Consider the following 18,116-nt stretch of genomic DNA (forward strand, 5'->3'; position numbering starts at 1 on the left):
CTTTGTGTACAACTTTTTTCCCCATTACTACCTGTTCCCGATTATAGTTTATTTATTGCATTTATTTTCATAACTGTACAGCTCACCAAAAAATTATTCACCATGAATAACTTTTGATCTAATGATCGGAACTTTACTTTGTAGAGCTCAATCTTGATGGTTGGACGGAGTGACCTCAAATACGCTAATTAATAAGTGCAGACGATATTTTAAGTTACGAAATTAGGCACAAAACTTACTTTTCATGAATAAACATACCTTTTTTAAACTGATTCGGATTCCTTACCTAAACAATATAGGGGGTAGCCGCATTCTGAGGAATATGGTCCCCATAGTTTGGTCAGGAGAGTGATTCAAAGTTTTGATCCCTTAATGTTAATTTTACTTTTTGCGTATTTCGCTATATCTCAAGAAGGTTTGAAGCGAATTGAAAAGTTTTTGCACGCAACCGTAAAATTAATTTGTCCAGAGATAATTCCATGCAAAAATTCAATTTTAGTAAATATTTAATCATTTTTATTATTGTATATAATAATAGTCGAAAAATTTTAATTTGTAAGGCATACTTTTTTTACTTTATTTTAAAGTATTTGATTTTAAATGGAAAAATACAAAATTTGAATGACATCGGTTGAATAATTCTTGAGAAATAAAAATTTAGAAAATTCGTATATTTAAAATTCTAATTATATAAATAGGAATAAAAATAATTAATTAGTATATTTGAGGTCACCCCCTCAAATCCATAAGATTGAGTCTTAGAATTTGCTAATCCAATCATTAGATAAAAAGTTATTCGTGTTAGTCATTTGGGGGGGGGGCGCACTGTATATTATCTTACATAAGAAATATTTTCTTTACAAATGAATTATTTTCATAATTGTCAAAATATTTTTAGCGTTATTTCAGAATTTAAAAAAATCTTACAAAGTCTCGAAAAGTTATAAAGTCTCGAATCGAAATTTTAAAATAATCTTTTTAAAAGAAAAATTGAATATACCAATTGCTGTAAAAAATTTCGTGTTAAAAGTTATTGCCTGATTTTAAGGAAAATTCCTAAAATAAATCACTTTTTAACTTTACGGGTAGGTATAGCGAATCAACTACATAAATTGACCTTTAAATAAATTTTTATTTATTTACTTGGCTGATTACCTAATAAATCCGTAGAATAGCAAAACAGTAACAGATGTAAGTGCATTGTTCGTGTTCTACGTAAACGTGAAAAATTTAAAGTAAAACAAAGTTGGGATTGGAACCCTCCGGGCAATAGAAAAAGAGGAAGACCAAAAAATACTTGGTGCAGGAGGATTGTAAACTAACTGAAAACAATTGGAAAGTTATGGAGAGAGGCAAAATATCTGGCCACAAATAGAGAGAGAGATGGAAAGCTATGATAGAAGCCCTATGCTAACGAAACAGGAATTAAATTATGACGAATCACTTGTGAAGAAGGCCGGATGAGAAGAAACAAAATATTTTGATTGTCTGATGACATTAAAGGAGTTTCCAGTAATCATCTCTTACCGTATCTCTCCAGCGCAGTCAAACAGGTTTTCATATTTTCAGTTTTATTTTCTCTTATGATTCGCTTGATTTAAAATAGCGTTTTTCATTCCTCTGGGGGTACTGGATTGGAGATCGATCGTTGTCTGATTCAGGTCAAAATTACGATCTGTGGATGAATGTATGGGTCCGTCCTATAAACGGGTCTGACGTATGGTGTGACAGAAGTCAAATTCTTGGCCATAGATGGCGCCACTGAAAAACACGAACAATCGCACCTCCTCTGCCTAAACAGGCATACGTCAACAACAACAAAATAGCGTTTTTTGTTTTTTTTTCTAGGATTAAATATTAATTTGTAATCCATACGTGCGTACTTTCTTATTTTTTATGTCAAGAAATTAAGGTAGCTATTGCGGATCTTCGTGTATGTAAAAACAACTAAAAAACTGTCAAAATTTAGAAAATACATTCAACTAAAATACGTTTCAACTAAAAACTCTCATAATCATACACACGGAATCAGCTAAAAATCATCTGCTATACTAAATACATTTCTATCAAAACTGCGGTCACGGTTAGTTAGTAAAAAGATCCAGGTTATTATCCAAACAAAGGTTCTCAACACTTCCCAATCGCTGAAATTACTGTCGTTCGATGCAACCGGGCAACCAATCACACCAATTAAACTACGACAGTTCAATCCGTAAGAGATTCCAACCATTCGTCAATAACTCTTCTCTATAAAGAGGATTAGGCAACCATTCTGAAAATGAAAGATAACACGTGAAAGAGAATACCGAATGGAGCAAGATGGAGTGATTAGGCATTATCTCGAGAGTAAGGTCAAAGCGTCCTCTTCATCTCAGCAGTAATAGAATTACAAGAGCTGCTGAGAAGCCGCTTTAGTTTATTTACGGAGAACAAATGAATTGTCTAAAAGCTCAAATAGTGCGGAATTATTGCGTTGAGAGTTTACGGCTTTTGAAAGGCGTGTTTAAACTGGAACACTGATTAAATTTTTGAGTAAAATTTATCTCGCAGTTGCTGCATTTCTAACGTTTTAAACAGTTTGCGTATGTTATGCTTTTGAAATCATTTATTTCAATTTTTCATTCTTATTTTGAGAAAAGAAAAATAATCTTTTTAGAAAAAGCTTGTTTTTCTACTTACATTTAATGAACGCACAATTATAACGTATTTGCATGTATTTTTTATTATATATTATAGATGTTTTGAAGCAACATCCGAAAAATGAAGAAGTTAGATCCCAATTTTTTTAATATATATAATAGAAACATGTAACCAAAATCGTTGAAATTTTAGAAATTTTCATTATCAACGTTAAGAGAACTGGCTAAAGAAAAACAAAATTTAGTTTCAAGTAATTGTTATGAGCATATAATAGTTAGGAAGATTGTGAATTATTAAAAAAACGAAGTTATTTCACAAATGGAACTGTTTTCGAAAGACAGCTTTATTATTATTATTGTTGTTGTCATCACTATTATACTATTTGCACATCAAATTTCAGAATCTATATATATATATATAATTCTCTTACAAGACGACAAAAAAAGCCTCATTTCAACTCCCCGAATGGCAACGCTAGAAAATCGACCAATGATTTCCGCTAAAAATGTCACATGCCAAATCTAGCTGAGGTGGCTCAAAATATAGCGCTTTTAAAAATGGAAACTGAAATAACCAGAGAGAGCATCAGCTGCGGCAGTCTCATACTATTAAGCTAGGCAGAAGTGAGTAGTCTTTGTCGATAGATCTCTATTTTAGTATTTTGTCGAAAGCGCTTTTTTTTCACCAATTTATATATTACGAATTTATTTAACGATTTTTGATTTATATCGCGAATTATACTATAGCACATTTCTAATAGGTTTAACGAATTACATGTCATTTATTTGAATTCAATTTTATTTTAATGACTTAGTATTCACTAAAAAGATGTAATTTAAAAAAAAAAAAGTTGTTTTATGGATTTGAGTGATTGTTTTGAATTCTTAGAATTTTGTGCATTTGCACAAAATTCTAAGTACTTAAGTTAGTAGCGAGCGAAGCAAACCTTATAAGATTGCGTAGCAATTTTCGGGGGTTGGCGAGCGTTAACAAGCAGGGTGCGCAGCCCACTGGTATTTATCTTAATGTATAATCTAAAACCCTAAGAACTGAGAAAAATATAGTTTATATTGCATGGACGTAATGCATAAATAGAATAATATTTTTCATACAAGATATCAGAGCAGTGTATCCAAACTTGATTGCTAAATAACTCCTGGAAAAGTAATCAGATTTACATAAAATTGTTACTGCGAGTGTCTTGGAGTTAATTCCGTTTGAACTTTTTTTTATTGTTCTAACAGTTTCAGTGCAAAATAATAAAATTTGACATGTAAAGCTACAAACATTTATTTTCACAAACTTTTTTATTTAGGGATCAATAAATTTATCAGGAAAAACAAGCATTTAAAACGTAACAAGAAAAAGGTAATAATCAGTGTTTCAGAAAACTACTAATGAATTTATTTACAACAAAAAAACCCATTAAATATCAGAAAAATATTTGCCTAGCAAACAATTTTGTAACGAAGAAAATAAAATCTGAAAGAAAAAAAAATCTAAAATATATATTTAAAAATAAATATAGACACAATACAGCTATTATTTATCTCCTGCATTTTTGCTACTTTTAAGGCTTTCATATGCATTGAATTTTTAAAATGATGCTTAAAACACATATTTATAAAAAGAATTTAAATCTCAGACATTTTCATTTCTTGCATGGAAGAACGCAGAAAAGAATTTCTTTAGAGAGTGAAAGACTTCCAGAATATTTTCAGATTTAAACTTCGTTAAAGATTTTTCCAGCTGCACAGGGAAGATAATCTCACCAAATAATAAATAAGCTTTTTCTGCAGCATTCTTAAACAAATTAAGAAGATGAAGGGGAAAAAACTTAATATCTAAATGCATGAATAATTCAGATCTTTCTTAGAAGAACCTAATTTACTTTTAGACAAAGCAACAATTCCTCCTTGCAAAGTCCCCGCAAAATTGCATTAAAAAATTAAGAAGAATAAAATTTTAATATTTAAAAAAGTTTTTTTGCAAATAATTAAATTGTATGGTGTTCTCAATGGGACAAAAAGTACAAAAAATAAGAAATAAGAAATGAAAAATGAAAACGTAATTTAGTTTACCATAAATAATATTATTTTAAAGTTAGACGCATTTTCTTTAGTTTTCATTTTTTTTAAAAAAATTAGAGAGAGGCTCACTTGTCCCCAGGATTGTGCTTATCATTATTATTTTAATAATTCATTATTTTATTCATTTAATTTAATAGGAAATTCATAATGAATTGAATAAATGAATTCAATTTTGAGAATTCATTATTTTACGAACTACGTCACTTCATTATTCAACAAAATTCTAAATCTATCGATTAGTTTTCGATTCAAAGTAATTAATCAGATAATTCAAAATTAGAGTTCAGATAAGGAATTTAAGTTTAATTTCCAATTAAATTAATTGTCTTAATTCATTCTTAAAACTTTTTTTTAAATTTCTGTAGCACTTCGTACAATAAGTTAAACCCGAAGTTTTATACCTGATTTTCTTTTGATGCAACTACGGAATATTAAAACATTATTTGTTTTTGATTTGAATAAATGAATCAGATGATTTGAAATTAAGATTCAAATAATTAACTTATAAGTTTAATTTCGAATTAATGTCCTGAATCATTTCTTTGAACCACTTTTATTTTTATTTTTCTACTCTGTAAAATCTGGTGTAATACCTATCTAAATTTGATGTTGTGGCTTATTTCAAATTAACACCGAATTGAGCATTTATACAATCTTTAAACGGTGTAGTCAAATCTAAACTCCTCTAAATGAGAAAGCTTACACCGAGATCAAATGACTTTACTTCATTCGTGAATTATTTTTTTTCCAATTTTGGCGAACCATCAGATGACTTTGTTTATAATTCGGGATGGTTGAAATTTGTTTCCCTCGGTCATGATCTGAACATTCCACAGAAAGAGTAATAAATTCTAATAAAAGACAGGCATGTTTTTAGTTGTATATTAAAGCTAGCTCTCTTAAGATGTTTGATTCATTATTATATTCTCATTAGATAATTGTATTAAATAATTTTTAATTATCCAATTTCCATTCACTAATGTTTTGTTAAGCCTAGTTCGAATTCATTAATATTCTTTCTGTTGCTGTGTGTATGTGTGATTAAGAAACTAATTTATTTTAAGAAATGTTGTATAGCTACATTAGAAATTAATAATTTTTGCTTTATATTTTATCGAAAAAATTATGTTAAATAATTTTTAAATATTTAATTTCACTCACTTCTGCTTTTTTATTTGCAAAGCCTAGTTCGAATTCAATAATATTCTTTCTGTTGTTGTGTGTATGTTTGATTGAGAAATTAATTTATTTCAAGATATGTTGTATAGATACATTATAAATTAATAATGCTTGCTTTATATTTTATCGAAAAAATTACATCAAATAATTTTTAAATACATATTTAATTTCTATTTACTTCTTTTTCTTATTTGTTAAGCCTAGTTCGAATTCAATAATATTCTTTCTATTGCTGTGTGTATGTTTGATTAAGAAACTAATTTATTTTAAGAAATGTTGCATAGATACATTATAAATTAATAATTCTTGCTTTATATTTCATCGAAAAATTTAATTTCATGTCTCACTGCGGTAATAAATTTCAGTGTTACAGAATAACAATGGTGGCAGCTTCTTTACATCAAGTACAGTGTAAAAAATTCCGGATCTATTGACAGTAAAGAGTTTTGGTACTTCGGGTGCGTCATCCACAAAATGTTTTAATGATTTTACAGCAAATACTTCTATAAAATTTATTGTATATACGATTTTTTGTTCCGTAAAATTTTACAGTAACGATGGATTTAACGTTAAAAAGTACCGGCACATTGGGTACCGGTAATTTTTATCGTACTTCAATCAGGAATTTTCTACAGTGTAGTGTAAAAGAACATCCTTGTGAAGTGAAATACTAAGATTTCAAAAGTTATGAATATTGTTTCACCACACCACGCTGGTGTAAGAGAGTTTTCACTATTTTTGGTCTTAAGATACACTAAAATTTTATGCAGTGCAATATTCCGTGCAATAAGAGTAACCAATAGTCTTACACCCTCTCTTTCTTTGATGCAACAATAATCCTACGGAATTCGAAATCTATCTGCAGACCCACTGTGATTTAGAAATTGACCTTTGATCATCGATCGTGAGCTTTTGGATGATCATCTGTGTGTACGCCCTTCATCAATTGAAGGAGTTCTAAATCAGAATGTAACATTACACGGGGGGGGGGGGGGAAGGTTCGGTGTTTACTGATGCAAAACTCTATTCAAATAGTTTGAGATGTTCAACGTGAATTAGGATTGGTCTTCGCAAATAATCTGTATTCCTCACTGTAGTTAACAGGTACAACGAATTTCGATAAGAATCAAATATCTAAAGAATCGAAAAAGAAATAAATAATGAAATCTAATAATGCAATAATTATTAGTAAGGAAGGGAGTTCTGTGATCTCTGGCAGCTTATTCTTTAATATAATAATGTATTTTTCAGAAATGGTTTTAAAAATTCCTCTTAAAAGAACAGATTTATTTTTTATAAAGTAATTATTTATTTTATACTGATTATTTTATGAACAAGTGTGTTTTATAAATAAATAAATACTGTTGAATACAGTATAAGTTGGCTTTTTTACATCGGCTAGAGTTCCTGTTATCTAACTTTGTTAGAGATTTATGACATACATGTAACATTTTCTGATTTATCGAGAATCAAAATTTAATGAAATAAAACGAAGCAAACTTTTTCTCGTAGACTTAACATAGAGAGATTGACAATGTATTTTTATTTGGCGGAATCTCATAATTTCAGGTATTTATTATTTTTACTTGCTTTAAAAATTAATGATAACTGTTTAAAGTATGTTTAATACACAAATAAAATGTTAAAAATCATGGAAAAAAACATTGAAATAATATTTACTTTAATGTTTCCAAATGAAGAAATTTTTTTTAGATATGAGTATTTATCATTAAATTTAAAGTACAACTATATGTGGTTTTTTTTTATAAGAGTTGTCGCAATATGAAATGTAAATTGGGATAAAATGAATAATTGTAATAAAATAAAACGTTTCAATTGGATTAAAAAATAAGAAAATAATTTGATTGGAAAAACGTAGCTTTCAAAGCTTTTACTCTATTTTATTATTTTCTACTTTTTAGTTTTGTGCCTGTTATATACAGTCAGTTACAGTTTAGTTAGTTTAGTTGGCCATAAATTTAGCTTGAATTATTCAGAAAAGGATTGTTTATTATCATCAGACTCAGAGGTCTTGTTGAAATTTGAGCTCTCTTACTTGAAAATGATAGAAATAGATGAAGGTCTTCTCAAAACTTTTTGAAAAATTCAATCTGCTTCTTTTAACCCTTAATTTGTATTTACTGTTATTCTAATTTCATTAGAGCATCTAGATGGTTTAATAATGGCCCAAAATGTTCTAAGTCAAGCAAATGTCTGATTTCTGAGCTACATGATCAACTCAAAACCCAAATCATACCAAAAGCATTTCTTTAAAACCTTTCTCAATTTTAATTCTTTCTCATTATACTTCCTATACTTACTTCCCATGTATTGAAGAAACCATTTCCACGCATTCGATTAAAAAAATATTTAACGCACAACATTCAAAACTAAAAGAATTCGTTTCCACAAAAACTCTTTCTAATAAATCTTATTCTTCTCTATTTCTATAGTAACTGAATATTCCAATGTGAAAACTTGAGGGAGAAAGAAAACGAGTCTCGGAAATCGTTTAAAAATTCATGACACAAGAGGAAGTGAAACTTAGACACAAGGAATCTGGAACGAAGCTTGTTAAAGTCTTTTGTTTCTTCCTCGGAACCAATAACTTTCTCTGACAAGCCAAGTTCGTATTATTCAACTTTTCTTTCAAACTGAGACGTCAATTTCGCTTTGCTCGTTAAAAATGAAACACACAGTTTGAGGTAGAAAAAGATAGATCAAAAGGCGGCTACTGCTTTTGATAAATTTGGTTACAGACGTTGATAAAAACGCGTACATATGTATTTTAATACGAAAATGTTTTTAAATATGAATATTGGTAAAAATTCTATATACTGTTGTGGTCTGCTAAAAGAGAAGAAAAATTTCAAATATTTTTATTTTCTTTTGGCGAAATTTGGTTACACACTTCGTTAATAAAAGCTTTCATAACTATTTAAAAAGGAAAATGTTTACAGATGAAAGCAAGTAAAAATTATTGAATGTATAGTTTGTTTTTTTCCAAAAGGAAAAATCATGATCAAAGGTCTCGCACTTACAAAATTTGGTTACAAAAGTGTAGCAAACGCAAATATTTTAAAATGAAACTATTTTCAAATTTTAATGTTAGTAAAAACTGCAGCAAATGTAGTTTACTAATTTGCTAAGAAAGAAAAAATCGTTAAAAAGTAAAAATTTTTCTTCGCAAAATTCGCTTGCATTGAAAACGCGTTCATAGATATTTTGGAATGAAATGTCTTTTAATTTGAATGCAACTTGAAACTATTCAAAAACTAATTTATTGATTAATTAAGGAAGTCAAATATCAAATACTGCCCTTGTTTAAGTCTATTAAAGACATTATCAAAAATGGATAGATAATTTTTTTTAAATTGTATAAATGTCTCAAATTCAAATGAAAATTAAAAGTATATAAAATGTGATTTCTGTATTAAATTAGGGAAAGATAGATCTGAAGGCAAATATTTATCTTAAATGAATTCCGTAATATACGTTAAATATGCGCTCATAAATATTAATGTCAAAGTTTAAACTTATGATATGTATTATCTGTAAGTGAGAACTGTAAAATTATTTAACACATCTTATTGACAAAAAGAAAATGTTTCTGTGAGAACTTGAAATTTTGTGCCGATTTAATCTACTTTATTCTAGAAATAGATAAAAATGAATCAATAATTAGTTATTGAAAGAACATTTGAGTAAAAATTTCTTTCATAAGATGTTAATCTATTCCTTTAGTGAACTCTTTAATAAACTGGTGAGAAAAAAATTTGTAAAAGTTTCAACATTTTAACGAAATATCAAATCTAAACTAAATTCAATAGAAATTTTTATCTTATTTCCCCCACAACATACTACCACGCATTATAAGAGCATGGTATTTAAATAAATAATTATCGCCAAAAAAAAAGAATTTTAAGCAAATGCTTTTAGTTTCGTTAAAAATTTGCATTAAAATTCATTTACGGCGAGAGGAAACTTTTAACACAGAAGCATTATTTTTTTCTAAATAACATTTTATTTGATCCTCTGTATTTCTCGAATAATTATTCAGAATATTTTTTTCTCTTTTTAAATTCTGTTTTTGCTCTCATAATTCCATGGTACTATTCATTAGCATTTTCTGTTTTTTTTTCTTTTTGAAAGAATCGAATTTATTTATTTAAATATAATTATTATCTAGAAGCTCTTAAACTTTTCCCATTATTATTTTCTTTTTAAATAAAGCTTATACAGCTGTTTTTTTTAACTAAGTTTTGAGCCATCTTGAGGCTAAATTGTTACATTAAAAGGAATTCCTATTAGCTTCTCAAGTAAAAGCTAATTAGATTTAGAAGCCTCAATAGTTTAAAAAAAATCCCTTTTTTAATTTCAGTCTTTCATAGAAGTTATGAAGCAAATAACTTCACACTTCACTTGCCAAATTTTTATTATTATTAATATTGTTATTATTTAAAGCATTAGTAATTAAGTCTTTAGCACTTTTGGTTGTTGCGTGTACTGAAGATATCTATTTCAGAGATTTCTATGCAGTTACTTAAATTAATAAACTGGGTTTTAAAAGTTTTTAAAATTACGAGTACTTTTAAATGTCGTCAGTTATTTCCAGAAACACTAAAACAATTTAAATGAAATTCAATTTTCATAACTGCTTTTAGTTTGTAACTGTTACTCATGACTGTTAGGTGAACTTTAGCCTACCTAAAGCCAGCGCTTTCAACGCTTATTTTGAGAATGCCCAAAACGTTAATATGAAGTAAAACCACAGTTTAGTGAAACTGAAAAGCGTTAGTGGTCTAATTTTTTAATATTCAAACACTTACTCCAATACTGCATTACCTGGGCTCATAAAAATGTGCGAAAACTGAGAATAAGGTAGTGATTTTAATAATTTTCATTTAGGTGAAAAAATGTCGCCAAATAGGCGATTTTTTAAAAAAAGTTTAACAACTTTTTAATTATTTAAGTTATTTGTCTGTTCTAACGCTCAGATAATTCTTCACGGCAAGATTATATATATACTAGTTTAGAATCATCACATTACTACAAGTGTAAGATACTCAAACTATGGCTTTTTTTATTTTCCTTGGTGACAACAGCGTTAATAGAAGATAGGTTCTTCTCCCAGTCTGTTTCTAGTTCTGCAATATGACTTTATTAAGGTAATATGACAGTTAAGGCGTTGATGTTATTGTTGGTGTAACTCGATATCTTTTCATACTCTTGATGATGGCCGGAGAGGGTTGCAAACTCCAAATGTTCTGTCTGGAATATTCCAGATATAGTTCATAACGGTTTAAGTTTGGATATCTGGTTGCTAAATCCATACAATGAGTATGTTCACTTTCCAGAAAACCGTCCGTTAAACTGGGCTTCGTATAGTCCAGTTTTATTGTACGTTAAAATGAATTCAGGACCTTAAAACTACGTTATCCATATACTCATATCAGTTGCAATGCTTCTTTTAAAGACATGAACGGGTCAAACAACACGATGCCTGCTCAGATCTTGGAACATCCACTACCTTAATAGATCTGCTCAGGTATTTAAGAATAGATCTACACTCCAATGTCTTAAATCGATTGTTATTGCAACTCAGTTTCGATGTATTACGTTGGAAGGCCGCACAAAGTCCCATATATTTTAAAAAAGCGTTTTGCCTGCTATGCATATAGGGATAAGGTTTTGGAGTCCTATATTCACATTTTGACTATTGACTGTTTGACTAAGTTGACTATTTTTTCAAGAGCATATTCCGGATGAATTGGTTAGGTAGGTAACCATTATGGATATGTCTGAGTCCTGTGAAGGCCAATCGCAGTTAAGCATCTTCAGCAATCATCAAGGTGTGAAGAACGAACTAATTGCCACAGGGGATTCTAAACTTCCTTACATTTCCTGCGTAATCACGATGTGAAACTTAATAGCGAAAATAGATTAAAAAGCGAGCATTCGCTCTCATAACCTATTGTTTTTATCGATTCGGTGAGCAATGTTCCAAGCCCTTTGCCTCCATACAGTGTTATAGTGTGTCTGCGTTATGTGGCTCTCTGAATATTTTGTTCGTAAGAGGCTCGAAAAATTTTAATCTTTTTACATTGCCATTACATTTTTACAATTATTCCAGATTTTTTTTTCTCCGTGTCATTGCCCGGGTTTCTCGGGCAATATAATTTTTGAACATCGGTTTGTAACATATTAACCTATTTTCAAACCAAACTATACTTAAATCTCGTTAGTGGCTCTGAGGATTACAGACGCTACGCTATATGAAAATTCTAAAATAGATATTGACAATGGTTGATAAAAAAGAGTATTAAATAGTAAAAAATAGGTTTATTAAATAGTTTTTGTAAAAAGTAAAAAATAGCTTTTTTATCTGAAATTTATAATTAATAAATTTTTTATCTTCTTTGTTTATTAAGGTCAATGTGTAATTTATTTTGCCGAAAAGGTAATTGAAACTATTGTTATTATTGGTAACAGGTTTTACGAAGAAAATTGCTTCGTTATTTAGATGTAATGTTATTAAAAAAATAATATACAAGCAGTTATGTATAAGTTCCTGAAGAACAAGCACTAGATAACCATTCCCAAAAATATTTGAACTTTATAATGATAAAATATATTTTGAAAAACTTTTTCTACATGTTCCTTATTGCTATATGACAAAAAATATCGAACTATTGACTAAAAAATGGTTGCCATAAAGTGACAATATTCTCCTTTCTATTGTCTCGCATTTTTTAAAAATAAATACCATATCTCTTTTTAAAACCATACGTGAAAAAAGTTCTTGAAATATATTTCTTCATTTGGAAAAAAAATTGACCCGTCACACATAGGATCATTTTTGTTTCACTTTTACAACTTACACTCCTTCTCCTTTTCCTTTTGTCCCCGAGGGAAGGTTTTGTAAGATCTCAAATTGTCTTCAAGATAGATAACCTTTTTTCTGATTCTTCTTTTCTCTGTTATTGGAGTTTAAAACGACATTTTGACATTATTTTTTCATAGGAGCGTTTTTAAAATATATTTGAAAGAAAGAAACTATTTAGAGCATTTGAAGTTTTTGTTAAAAAAAATAAACTATACGCATTACGAATTTTATAATTGCAAAAAGGTTGGTCTCGAAAGAAATCATTTAAAAAAAAATTTCTAACAATATATTTTACTTTTGCAATATTCATTGTATATGAAAGTTTTGCATAAAGGGGTGTTTTGTTATGACGGATTTTTATGTACATTTTTTAGAATTATTTGCAAGAAACTATTTGAACTATTTAAATGTTTTCAAATTGAGTATTTTTTTTAAAAATTATGCATACATCACTACATTTAAACAAAGACAATTAAATTAATAAATACTTAATGTTTCTAACGATTATAACTACTTCATAACACTTCATAAAATAACCCGTCTTATTTTATATTTTATTTTATAACCAGCGATGAGCAGCCGACCCGATTCTGAGTTCACGACTGTTAAATAACCCAACCCAGAAGACAAGGGAACTTCTGTATTAATCATTGGGTCAATATAGCCTTCATGGAGGATTTTTTGTAGAACTTACCCACTTTGCGTTGCATAAAGAGATGAAAGCAATGAAAACATCCCATGCTTAGCCAGACGACAAGATGATTCTAACCTACGATGCGTATTCCAATGAGAATATTTTGCACTAGCAGCGTTCATCGGTACTAGATTTCGTAGGAATCAACCACCACTGGGATTCGTACCTGGTTCACTTTATTGGGGGCAGAACTCTCTATCCTTTGAGCACCTACAGCTAATCCTTTTTAGAGAACAATATACTATTTTTTTAAGAAAAATTTCTGAGTTTCTAAGATCTATTCGTGATTATTAGGTTTAGCTTGGCCTATCTTAGCCATCGCCCTCTTTGCCAATTATGAAAATAGCGCAAGTTGTCAATATGAATAAGTTAGTTTTGTTTCTAGTGCAAGAGTTGAGTTGGCTCTTTAAGTCAGAGTTAGTTGACTCTTGCCTTAAAGAGCTATTGCAAATGCAGCAGTGATTTTTCTTTTTAATGTTTAGAAAATTACTCCAACGCTATATTTTCTCGATTTGTAAATTTTACAAAAATTGTGAATTCTTCGCTGAATTTTGTAATTTTTTTTTTGCAAAGAGTTAAATAATTATTTAAATATTTAAGCTATTTGTTTGTTCTATAGCCCTGGTCTCAGTAACATTATGAGGTTTGGTGGCCGGGATAGCCTGGTAGGTAGAGCACTGGGCCCATATCCAAGAGGTCGTGGGTTCGATTTCCGCCGGCTGAAGACTCCCCGTGTAGTAAATGGTGTCTGATGCACGTTAAATCTGTCGAGTAACAAAGTCCTCCATGTTCCCATAACAAATCATACCTCTGAGGATACTGATCCAGGAGTTTCCTCGTCTTCTGCATTGGTTCACAATTACAAGGCTACGGAGTTCAACATAAGTAGTCGTAAACCCGAAAATTGGGTTGGCTGTTCAACGACGGATATAAAACGATCAGCTGGTGATAATGTTATAGGTTTGCATGGTGGGTATCCGTAACCTTCTTCTTGAAGTGAAAATACCCAGTTGAATATTCTTTTATTCTTGACATAGTTGGCGAAGTTATTTCATAATCACCTCGTAATTTCAAAACAAGCATTTTCTTGATAGTAGGCGTCTAAGGTTTTGAAACTTCAGACAATTTAAAAGTTTCACATTAAAAAGTTAGATAAACTATGTTTATTCTATCTTTTCACGAAAGTATTATTTAAGTTCGAAAATTTTGTAAATAATTAGCAAATGCAAGCGTGAAAAATTATCAAGTTTAACTATGCTAATTTACGTGCTATAAGGTTCATTAAGCTTGCATATTAATTATTTTGTATCGAAATTTAAAATGCCTTAAAAAAAACAAGTCTGGATGAAGCATCATCTAGAGAAAGAAAGCGTTTTCAAACCCAGAATAAATTCACCTTTTCAAGACTTATTTTAGATTTTATGACTGTCACTGAAAAGAGGCTTATTTTCGCAGGCTTTTAAATACTTTTATTAACACTTTTAAAGTAAAGTATGGTCTAATCATTAAGTTTTCTACTCAAACAAAATATTGCATTTTTGAGAGCCTGAACAAAGCTAGAATGCAAAAAGAGAAAGAACTAGGTTTGCAATAAAATCTAAAAATTGAGATTTGTTTGAGTTTTTCGCATGCTTCTATTTAAACTTTAAGGAAGCAAGCTCGGAATAATAATATCTCTTCTGATTTTAAAAAAGTATTAATTAGTCAACCTTTCTATGCAAAACCAAATGAAAATACAACGTTTTCCATAAGGTTGCCAGCTATCTATGATGATTCTTATGGTATGAATAAATGGTATAATGGTATGTATTGTTTAATTGTACAGCTTTGCTGCGAGTTTAAGACACGTAAACTGTATTTTTTTTCCTTAATTAAAGAATTTCAAAAATTACTCTTAACTAGTATTCTCTTTCTCCTTTTTCCTACCATAAGTGAAACATTCATATAAATGAAAGGCAACTTTTCTGCGGTAAGAAAGCCAAAAGTAGCCAGTTTTGCGCATCTTCATGGATGCTACACATAGTTTTATTCTTTTTGGCAAATGAGAACAGCCTATTTCAGTAATAAACGCCTGTAAACAATCACTTTACACTTCCTAAACCATTACATCGATCGCGTGACTAAGTTAAAAGCTTATTAATTCAAATAGTCTGCCAAATAGCTTTTTGAAACATATGAAAAATAAGCCACTCACTTACTAAAGCTGGGCTGTTACAGCTGCTTTTAATTAACACACTACAGCCTTTATGATACGATACTACGTCTCTTTAATCATTGCGTTTATTTTTAAATACTTCAAGGCAGAAGTTTGTTATTTTGAAACAGATATTTAAAACACATATGAATTTGACTTTCAAGGGGTTTTATAGACACATATATTGTTTGAAATTAACAAGAAAAGCTGATTTGCTATGCTTTGTTTACTGGTTAACAAAACCAGTTTTGATTCCACATGATCCTCTAAGAAAGCTTTTATTAGTCAATGTAGACTGCTTTTAGTCTTAACCAGAAGTCTTTGGCAATCGCATTGTGCATTGATAGAATATTATATACTAAATCATTTCCATTATTTTTATTTGGAACAGTTCAAACAACAAAACCGCATAAAGAAAAAATTTCTGGTAAAATTACCGTACTCTTCTAATGACATTTCTGGTAAAAAAAAAAGAAGAAAAAAAAAACACAATTCTGATTAGTGAGACCAAAATATATGGTATTTAAACTTTTCGTTTGGTAATTTTTCCATCCATATGGTAATGGTTTACTGGAAATTCTGGTTTTAAAGATCATAGTTCTTATTACCACACATTTAGGAAAAAATTCTAAACTGAAAAGTAAATTTAACCGAATAAATAGTTTCCCTGCCATACTCTAAGGTATCAAGATAAAATTGCTAAATTTTATCGCATATTATAAAACCGTATTTTATTGCTAATTTTACCAAAGTCATTACTAAAGCGCTTCGATAAAAATTACAAAGCTTTTTGTGTTTCAATGGAGGCTAAAACACAAATTTTACCATATTCTAGTAATTTTGACCATTCTTTTTCTTTCTCAATGCGCTTGTACGAAACATAAATTTTAAGAAACTATTTCACAGTACAATACGCATTGCCTTTTCTAGTATTTTGTAAAGTTAATATTTTCATGACGGATAAAACAACACTATCTTTCAATAAAAGATTGTGTCGTCAACTTCAGCGAAGCAATAAAGCCATAAAGGGGTTACATAAAAAAATGAACCTGTCATGAAGAAGTGAAATGATTCTTTTTTTCACTTCAATAGAGTTTTGTGGCTGATGGCGATAATTCCGATTCCGACCATTTAGAGTGCTTAGGGTTAAATTCTGTAACTGAACTGCAATTCTGTCTGCAACTGATAAGAAAAGTTTCCTCCATTATTAAGTTTTCAACCAATATTTCAACTATAGTTGATATATTTGATTGATAACCACAACTATGCTTTTTATTTTATGTACAGCTGAAAAATTGTTGACGTAAGTAGTATTTCTGTATTTTATTGAAAACATGCTTTTTCAAGAATCTCAATCGTAAATAAAAATTTCAAGAAATTTAATTCTAAATAAAAATTTCTAGAACTCAAAGAAACTGTCATATGCCAAAAGTTTTTCATCATGAAATAATATGTTCATAAATTTTCAGTTAGTAAAATTTTAATTGGTAAAGCATGCTTAATAAGTTCAGCTAGTAAGCTAAACAAGTAAAAATTGCAATAGCCTTAGCAGGTATTTTTCAAAAAATTGTAATCAAGTTTATTTCCTTATATGTCATAAGAAGATACAATTGTCGTTTTTTTATATTATAGACGACTATAAACACCCGACCGATTTTTGAGTTTATGACGATTAATTATCAACTCCGTAACCATGGTATTTTTAACCTAACCCCGAAGACAGGAGAACTCCTGGATCAAGTATTGTGATTAACTAGCCTTCGTGAAGAACTTTTTGGATAAAATGAACCCTCATTTGCATTACGAGTAAAGAAAAACTACGAAAACCTTATGGTTAGCCGCAAGAGGATTAAGTTACACAGTTAGACGTTGAAATAGCTAAGAAAAAATCTGATAAGAGCTGATCAGAAAGCGATTGATACGTGTATTGTCATCCATCATAAAACTCCATTTAAATTTTAAAAAAACTTTAAATGGAGTTCTATGATGGATGACAATACACGTATCAATCAGTTTCTAAACAGCTTTTATCAGATTTTTCTTAGCTATTTCAACGTCTAACATAACTTAATTTCTACCGAAATTTCGATCCCCTTCCAACGAGCTATCGTGTTTAAAATTCCGAATAGTGCCTGCTGCTAATCCAATTTAATATTGTTTTTTAAAAGATGCAAATAAAATTAATGTCACTATTATCACGACTTTATTTATCGAAATTAAGGTAGGAACTCAAAGAAACTTACAGACATGAGACTAAAATAAAAAATTTAAAAAACTACTTTTTTAAAATGTTTTAAAGTAGAGAAATGTTTTAATTATTGTCTGACTAAAATAGGTATCAAGTCTTAACTAACAGAGAGCGTATCATTTAGCGTCATTAGCAGGGGTTTCCAACTTACATGAGACCGGGGGCCGCAATTAAATACACCAGTC

The sequence above is a fragment of the Parasteatoda tepidariorum genome, chromosome 1 (assembly GCF_982258835.1).
Source record: "Parasteatoda tepidariorum strain Cologne lab strain chromosome 1, Ptep-v5.0, whole genome shotgun sequence".
NCBI lineage: Eukaryota > Metazoa > Arthropoda > Arachnida > Araneae > Theridiidae > Parasteatoda > Parasteatoda tepidariorum.